This window comes from Rhinopithecus bieti, unplaced genomic scaffold (assembly GCF_001698545.2).
Source record: "Rhinopithecus bieti isolate Rb0 unplaced genomic scaffold, ASM169854v2 scaffold_14215, whole genome shotgun sequence".
Lineage (NCBI taxonomy): Eukaryota > Metazoa > Chordata > Mammalia > Primates > Cercopithecidae > Rhinopithecus > Rhinopithecus bieti.
In genome coordinates this window covers 127,828-136,165 of record NW_016808057.1, presented here as the reverse complement: position 1 = coordinate 136,165, position 8,338 = coordinate 127,828, and the positions used below count along the sequence as shown (strand labels likewise).

At 46.4% G+C, this 8,338-nt stretch overlaps 1 pseudogene; it reads right to left on the bottom strand.

Annotated features, from left to right (window-relative positions):
* Nucleotides 1-2,875: 2,875 nt before the first annotated feature.
* LOC108537691 (10 kDa heat shock protein, mitochondrial pseudogene) overlaps nucleotides 2,876-8,338 on the bottom strand; it is a 7,352-nt pseudogene continuing 1,889 nt past the window's right edge.

The window sequence follows — 8,338 nt, the reverse complement described above, 5'->3', positions numbered from 1 at the left end:
AAAAAAAAAAAAAAAATTCAGACATCCAGTGTCTCCACTGCTTTGATCCTGTATACCAGCTGTCAAGCTGAGTTTAGGAGTTTTAAACTATATAACACCAATTTTTTTTGTTTGTTTTATTGTTGTTGCTGTTTTGTTTTGTTTTGTTTGAGATGGAGTTTTGCTCTTGTTGCCCAGGCTGGAGTGCAATGGCGCAATCTTGGCTCACTGCAACCTCCACCTCCTGGGTTCAAGCAATTCTCCTGCTTCACCTCCTCAGTAACTGGGATTACAGGCATGTGCCACCACACCCAGCTAATTTTGTACTTTTAGTAGAGACAGGGGTTTCTCCATGTTGGTCAGGCTGGTCTTGAACTTGCGACCTCAGGTGATCTGCCCACCTTGGCCTCTTGAAGTGCTGAGGTTACAGGCGTGAGCCACCACGCCCAGCCATAAACACCAATTGTTAAGACTTACTAGGTGTTACTGACTCAATCTGTTCTCTCAAATCACTGAATCTAATTTTTTTTGAGGGCGTTGGGGGTTGGTCAGACACTTGTCTCTGTTCAGTTCTGTCTTGTTTTGTGACATTGACATCAACCCCCTTTAAACGTTTTATCCTCTGTGATGTGTTCCATTCTGAAACATTCCAAAGCATCTAGCTTGACCAAGCAACATTCTATAAGCAGAATGTAAAGCTCACCTTTAGGCAATGACTAAAACCTCGGAAATTGATCCAAAACCCTTTTCCTCTGCCCTAATTGTATAGTCCTCATTCTTATCTTCCTTGGCAGTCTAACTCCTTCACCTCCACACTTTCTCCTAATACCTGCCTCAGAGCACTTACTCTGACCATTTTGGTCACATGTCTCTGGGATGGTGCGGTCTTGGGTGGTGTGGATCCACACACAGTAGCTGTAGTTGCTGGTGAAGGAATCTGTAGTCCCAAGCTGACACGAGGACCATTGCCTGCTGCATGCCCAGGGGTGATCCAGAGGGTGCTCACCTTCTGCTCTGGGTGCTGTTTAGGGTTTTAAGGTCATTACCTGCCTCCAGCTGTTTCTAATTAACCTTTTCAGACTTTCTGTGAATGACCAACTCAGACCTTACCTTTTTATTTTTTTATTTTATTTTATTTTTTTTTGAGGCGGAGTCTGGCTCTGTCGCCCGGACTGGAGTGCAGTGGCCGGATCTCAGCTCACTGCAAGCTCTGCCTCCTGGGTTTACGCCATTCTCCTGCCTCAGCCTCCCTAGTAGCTGGGACTATAGGCGCTCGCCACCTCGCCCGGCTAGTTTTGTATTTTAGTAGAGACGGGGTTTCACCGTGTTAGCCAGGACGGTCTCGATCTCCTGACCTCGTGATCCGCCCGTCTCGGCCTCCCAAAGTGCTGGGATTACAGGCTTGAGCCACCGCACCCGGCCGACCTTACCTTTTAAAAGCCCCAAAATTACAGTTAATAACAAAACTAACAAACATAACTTTTGTTTGTTTGTTTGTTTGTTTGTTTGTTTTAGACGGAGTCTCGCTCTGTCACCCAGGCTGGAGTGCAGTGGCGCGATCTTGGCTCACTGCAACCTCTGCCTCCCGGGTTCAAGTGATTCTCCTGCCTCAGCCTCCCTAGTAGCTGGGACTACAGGCACCCACCATGATGCCCGGCTAATTTTCCTATTTTCAGTAGGGACGGGGTTTCACCATGTTGGCCAGCATGGGCTGTATCTCTTGATCTGGTGATCTGCCCGCCTCGGCCACCCTAAGTGCTGCGATTACAGACGAGAGCCACCGCGCCCGGTCAATAAAAGGTATTTTAAAGAAATGTAGGCGTGGTGGCTCACGTCTGTAATCTCAACACTTTGGGAGGCCGAGACTGGCAGATCACCTGAGGTTGGGAGTTTGAGACCAGCCTGACCAACATGGAGAAACCCCGTCTCTTCTAAAAACACAAAATTAGCCAGGCGTCCTGGTACATGCCTGTAATCCCAGCTACTGAGGAGGGCAAGGCAGGAGAATCGCTTGAATCTGGGAGGTGAAGATTGCGATGAGCCCAGATCCTGAGGTTGCTCCATCTCAAAAAAAAAAAAAAAAAAAAAAGCTTACAGTTGGAGGACAGGTGGATCACCTGAGGTCAGGAGTTCGAGACCAGCCTGACCAAAATAGTGAAACCCCCGTCTCTACTAAAAATACAAAACAAAACAAAACAAAACAAAACAGTGGGGTATGGGAGCCTGTAATCCCAGCTACTTGGGAGGCTGAAGCAGGAGAATTGCTTGAACCCGGGAGGCGGAGGTTGCAGTGAGCTGAGATCATGCCACTGCACTCCAGCCCGGGCTACAGAGCAAGACTCTGTCCCACCTACCACTCCACCCCACCCTCCTCCTACACACACACACACACACACACACACACACACACACACACACAAAGCTTACAGTTGGGCATGGTGGCTAATGCCTGTAATCCCAGCACTTTGGGAGGCTGAGGTGGGAGGAGGCCCAGGGGTTCAAGGCCAGTCTGGGCAACATAGAGAGACCTGCCCCCCATCTCTACAAAAAATAAAAGCAACTTAGCTGGGCATGATGGTGTACACCTGTGTGGTCCCAGGTACTTGGGAGGCTGAGTTGGGAGGTTTCTTGAGTTCAGGAGGTCAAGGCTGCGGTGAGTCATGATCACCACTAAACTCCAGCCTGGGCGACAGAGTGAAACTCTGTCTCTTAAAAAAAAAAAAGTTTGCAATCTCTGTATGTTTTCAATTATTTTCCACCACACTTTTTCCTTTTTTTCCGTTAGTTATCATTAGTTTATTATAAGAGATATAGAAAGTATTTACATGATGAAAGATTTCAGAACTTCAGTGGAATAGGCAGCTTCACATTGATGCCATTTCAGTAGTGACTTATTTCAGTCTACATGTTTTCCAAGAATGTCACCATCTCGGCCGGCGCGGTGGCTCACGCCTGTAATCCCAGCACTTTGGGAGGCTGAGGCAGGCAGGTCATGAGATCAGGAGATCGAGACAATCCTGGCTAACACGGTGAAACCCCATCTCTACTAAAAATACAAAAAATTAGCCAGGTGTGGTGGTGGGCACCTGTAGTCCCAGCTACTCGGGAGGCTGAGGCAGGAGAATGGCGTGAACCCAGGAGGCGGAGCTTGCAGTGAGCCGAGATAGCGCCACTGCACTCCAGCCTGGGCGACAGAGCAAGACTCCACCTCAAAAAAAAAAAAAAAAAAGAATGTCACCATCTCTAAATAAGAAATAACCTGGCTGGGTACAGTGGCTCACGCCTGTAATCCTAGCACTTTGGGAGGCTGAGGCGGGTGAATCGCCTGAGGTCAGGAGTTCAAGACCAGCCTGGCCAACAAACATTTTTGTAGAGACAAACATTTTTGTCTCTACTAAAAATACAAAAACAATTAGCTGGGCGTGGTGGTAGCTGCCTGTAATCCCAGCTACTCGTGAGGCTGAGGCAGGAGAATCGCTTGAAACCGGGAGACGAAAGTTGCAGTGAGTCGAAATCGCACCACTGCGCTCCAGCCTGGGTGACAGAGCGAGATTGCCTCAAAAAAAAAAAAAAAAAAAAAGCCTGTCATCTACACCTACTTTGATGCCTCCATATTCTGGGAAAAGAACTTTATCTTCAACTTTCATGCTAACTGGTTGAATCTCTCCCCTTTCCTTTAGAACCCGATCCAATAGCGACTACTGTTGCTTGCAGTACTTTTCCTTGAGATTTCTCTGGAAGCATGATGCCTCCATTGGTTACAGTTTCGGCAGTACTCCTTTCAACCAATACTCGGTCAGAGTGGAAGAAACTTTCTAAAGGTTTGTCCCGTCGTGACTCCCTGCGCTGCAGCCTTGTACTCTGCTCTCGTGCAGCGCTGCAAGGAGAGACCCCTTTCCTTTTTTTGTATAAACTCAAGTGATACAAGTGAGGTTTTGCTACATGGGTATATTGTCTGGCCTTTTAATATAACCATCACCCGAATAGTGTAACTTATACCCATTAAGTAACTTCTTATCCTTCCTGCCTCTCCCACCCTCCCAGTCTTCCAACTTTCCAACTCAAGGGATACAAGTGAGGTTTTGCTACCTAGATATATTTTCTGGACTTTTAATGTAACCGTCACCCAAATAGTGTCACTTGTACCCATTAAGTAACTTCTCATCATTCCTCCCCCTCCCATCCTCACAGTCTTCCAACTCTCCAATGTGTAGTATCCCACACTCAATGTCCATGTATACACATTATTTAGCCGCCACTTACTTGTTTTGTTTTTTTGTTTTTTGTTTTTGAGATGGAGTCTCATTCTGTAGCCTAGGCTGGAGTGTAGTGGCATGATCTCGGCTCACTGCAACCTCTGCTTCCCAGATTCAAACGATTCTTCTGCCTCAGCCTCCAGAGTAGGTGGGATTAGCTCCCACTTATAATTGAGAAGTGGCTAGTTGTCTGGGGCATATACCCTGGGGTTCATCGTCTCCCACCAGGAAAGTTTAGGGCACAGACACACACAAGGAGTTGAGGAGCAGAGGTTTAATAGGCAGAAGGGAAGAGAAAGAGAAACAGCTCTATGTAGGGAGAGGAAAGGGCCCTGATATTTATTTATTTATTTATCTGTTTTTTATTTATAGATGGAGTCTTGTCTTGTTCTGTTGCCCAGGTTGGAGTGCAGTGGCGCCATCTCAGCTCAGTGCAACCTCCAGCTTCTGGGTTCAAGCTATTCTCCTGCCTCAGCCTCCCGAGTAGCTGGGACTACAGGCGCCCACCACTATGCCCAGCTAATTTTTGTATTTTTAGTAGAGACAGGGGTTTCACCATATTGGCCAGGCTGGTCTCGAACTCCTGACCTTGTGATCTGCCCACGTCGGCCTCCCAAAGTGCTGGGATTACAAGCGTGAGCCACCACGCCCAGCCTATTTATATACTTTTAAAATAAATTGTTTGTGGTTTTCTGTTGAGTCCTTTGTAAATTCTGGATATTAGTCCCCTGTTGGAGTCACAGCTTGCAAATGTCTTCTCCCAATCCGCAGGTTGTCTGTTCACTCTTTTGATACCAGGTACTTATAAAACATCAATTGCATAAAGATAATGAAACGTTTTTAAGTTTTAATAACCAAATGTGAAAGAAAGGGATTTTCTGTCCTATGTAACACCCTCCACCCCCAAATTTTTAGCATAAGGTCCTAGAATTTATGCCATCAAAGGCAAACAATTTTAGCAAGAGAAAGGTTTGTTTTCTGCTTGTAGATGCTGCAGATAAACCTGAATGTTCAGGCCTGACGTCCTTCCAGGATGGAACCAGGGGCTGCTGTGTCAAGGACCCTTATTGTGTGGTGTATGTCAACAGGTTGGAGCCTGGGGTTTATAAGGGAGAAGAAATGGGTAAAAACTGGGAAAAGAAAATAAACCAGGGAGAGTGTCTCTCTCATGGTATACTGTGACCACTCATGACATACCTGTGAGTACTAAAGGCAACCCAATGGCAAAATAAATGTTTTCCATAGTACAAGTGTTTTCAGGTTCAGCCAGCAGAAAGATTGGTTGTTTTCCAGTAGAGAATTGTTATTACACTCTTTCACAGGCTGTAAAGCACCCACCCATAATAATAGTGGGCTTGAGACTGAAGGATAAATGGAGATCCCACATACCATATGTCAAAATATTTAAAAGTTACCAGTTAAGCCAACAAACTGTTAAATAAAATATGTCTGTCAGGCCAGATGCTGTGGCTCATGTCTGTAATCCCAGCAATTTGGGAGGCCGAGGAGGGTGGATCTCCTGAGGTAAGGAGTTCGAGACCAGCCTGACCAACATGGAGAAACCCCATCTCTACTAAAAATACAAAATTAGCCGGGCGTGGTGGCGCATGTCTGTAATCCCAGCTACTTAAGAGGCTGAGGCAGGAGAACCACTTGAACCTGGGAGATGGAGGTTGCTGTGGCCGAGATCACGCCATTGCACTTCAGCCTGGGCAACAAAAGCAAAACTCCATCTAAAAAAAAAAAAAAAAAAAAGACCAGGCACAGTGGCTCATGCCTGTAATCCCAGCGATTTGGGAGGCCAAAGTAGACTGATCACCTGAGGTCATGAGTTTGAGACCAGACTGACCAATGTGATGAAACCCTACCTCTACTAAAAATAGAAAAATTAGCCAAGCTAGATGTCATGCACCTGTAATCCCAGCTACTCAGGAGGCTGAGGCAGAATTGCTTGAACCCGGGAGGCGGAAGTTGCAGTGAGCCAAGATCGATCGCACCATTGTACTCCAGCCTGGGCCACAAGAGTGAAACTCAGTCTCTCTCTCTCTCTATATATATGTTTTTGACACACACACACACACACACACACACACACACACACACATATATATATATATATATATATATATGTCTGTCTTCTTGCCTTAATGGTTATACCTCCCAAGTACTTGGGAGGTTAGAATTCTGCATCTTAATGTGACAGTGTTGGAGAGCTGGCCCCTGGCCCCAACGCCTCAGCTCATTGCTGGGCTCTTTTTCTCCCCACCACTGGATTTGTCAGGCACTATGAAGGGCCTTGCATACACACAGGTGCACTCAAGTCCACATGCCTAACTGCTCCCAAGAGAAACCCAGCTGTGCTTTGGCCACACCTTGGGCCTGGAGTGGGCACACCTGCTGTGCAGTCTGCTCTGCCAGGAGGAATCCAGGGGACAAGGCACAAAAGCCACAGGAATGGAATCAGTGCTAGAGTATTTTCTGAAACAGAATGTTCTGTGATGAAGGAAATTTTTTTTCCCCTTAAAAAAATCAATTAGGCTGGGCTCGGTGGCTCATGCCTATAATCCCAGCACTTTGGGAGGCCAAGGTGGGCAGATCATTTGAGGTCTGGAGTTCAAGACCAGCCTGACCAACATGGTGAAACCCTGTCTCTACTAAAAATACAAAAATTAGCTAGGCATGGTGGCACACACCTGTAGTCCCAGCTTTTCGGGAGGCTGAGGCAGGAGAATCGCTTGGACCCGGAAGGTGGAGGTTGCAGTGAGCTGAGATCACGCCACTGCACTCCAGCCTGGCAACAGAGCGAGACTCTGTCTCAAAAATAAAAAAAGGCTGGGTGCAGTGGCTCACACCTGTAATCCCACCATTTTGGAAGGCTGAGGTGGGCAGATCATGAGGTCAGGAGATTGAGACCATCCTGGCTAACATGGTGAAACCCCATCTCTACTAAAATTACAAAAAAATTAGCTGGGTGTGGTGGCGGGCACCTGTAGCTCCAGCTACTTGGGAGACTGAGGCAGGAGAACGGCGTGAACCCAGGAGGCAGAGCTTGCCGAGATCACGCCACTGCACTCCAGCCTGGGCCACAGAGTGAGACTTTGTCTCAAAAAAAATTTTTGTTTTGTTTTGTTTTATTTTGTTTTAAGAAGGGGTCTTACTATGTTGACTAAGCTAATCTTGAACTGGCCTCAAGAAATCCTCCCTCCTCGGCCCCCCCAAAGTGCTCCAATACAGATGTGAGCCACCATGTCCAGCCTTTTAAATTTTTTTAGGCTTTACCTCTTAATACTTCAGTTACTATTTCCTAAAGATAAGGGCATTCTCTTACATAACCAGAAAGTCAGGAAATGATCATTGATACAATATTATTATTGATAAGATGTTGTGGGAAGTCAGGGACCCCGAACGGAGGGACCAGTTGAAGCCATTGGCAGAATAACACAAATTGCGAAGATTTCATGGACACTTATCACTTCCCCAATCAATACCCTTGTGATTTCCTATGCCTGTCTTTACTTTAATCTCTTAATCCTATCATCTTCGCAAGCTGAGGAGGATGTATGTCGCCTCAGGACCCTGTGATGATTGCGTTAACTGCACAAATTTTTTGTAGAGCATGTGTGTTTGAACAATCTGGGCACCTTGAAAAAAGAACAGGATAACAGCAATGTTCAGGGAACAAGAGAGCTGACCTTAAACTCTGACCGCCAGTGAGCCGGGCGGGAAAGAGCCATATTTCTCTTCTTTCAAAAGCAAATAGGAGAAATATCGCTAAATTCTTTTTCTCAGCAAGGAACATCCCTGTGAAAGAGAATGGCCCCTGAGGGTAGTCCTCTGAAATGGCCCTTTAGGGGTAGCTGTCTTTTACGGTAGAAGCCAAAGGGATATAATAAGTCCTGGTCTCCTGTAGCTCTCCCAGGCTTATTAGGACAAAGAAATTCCCACCTAATAGACTTTGGTAGGATCTGTTGTCTGCTCTCAAACCCCATCTCCTGATAAGATGTGATCAATGACAATGCATGCCCAAAACTTCATTAGTAATTTTAATTTCACCCCATCCTATGGTACTGTGATCTCACCCTGCCTGCATTTGCTTTATGATA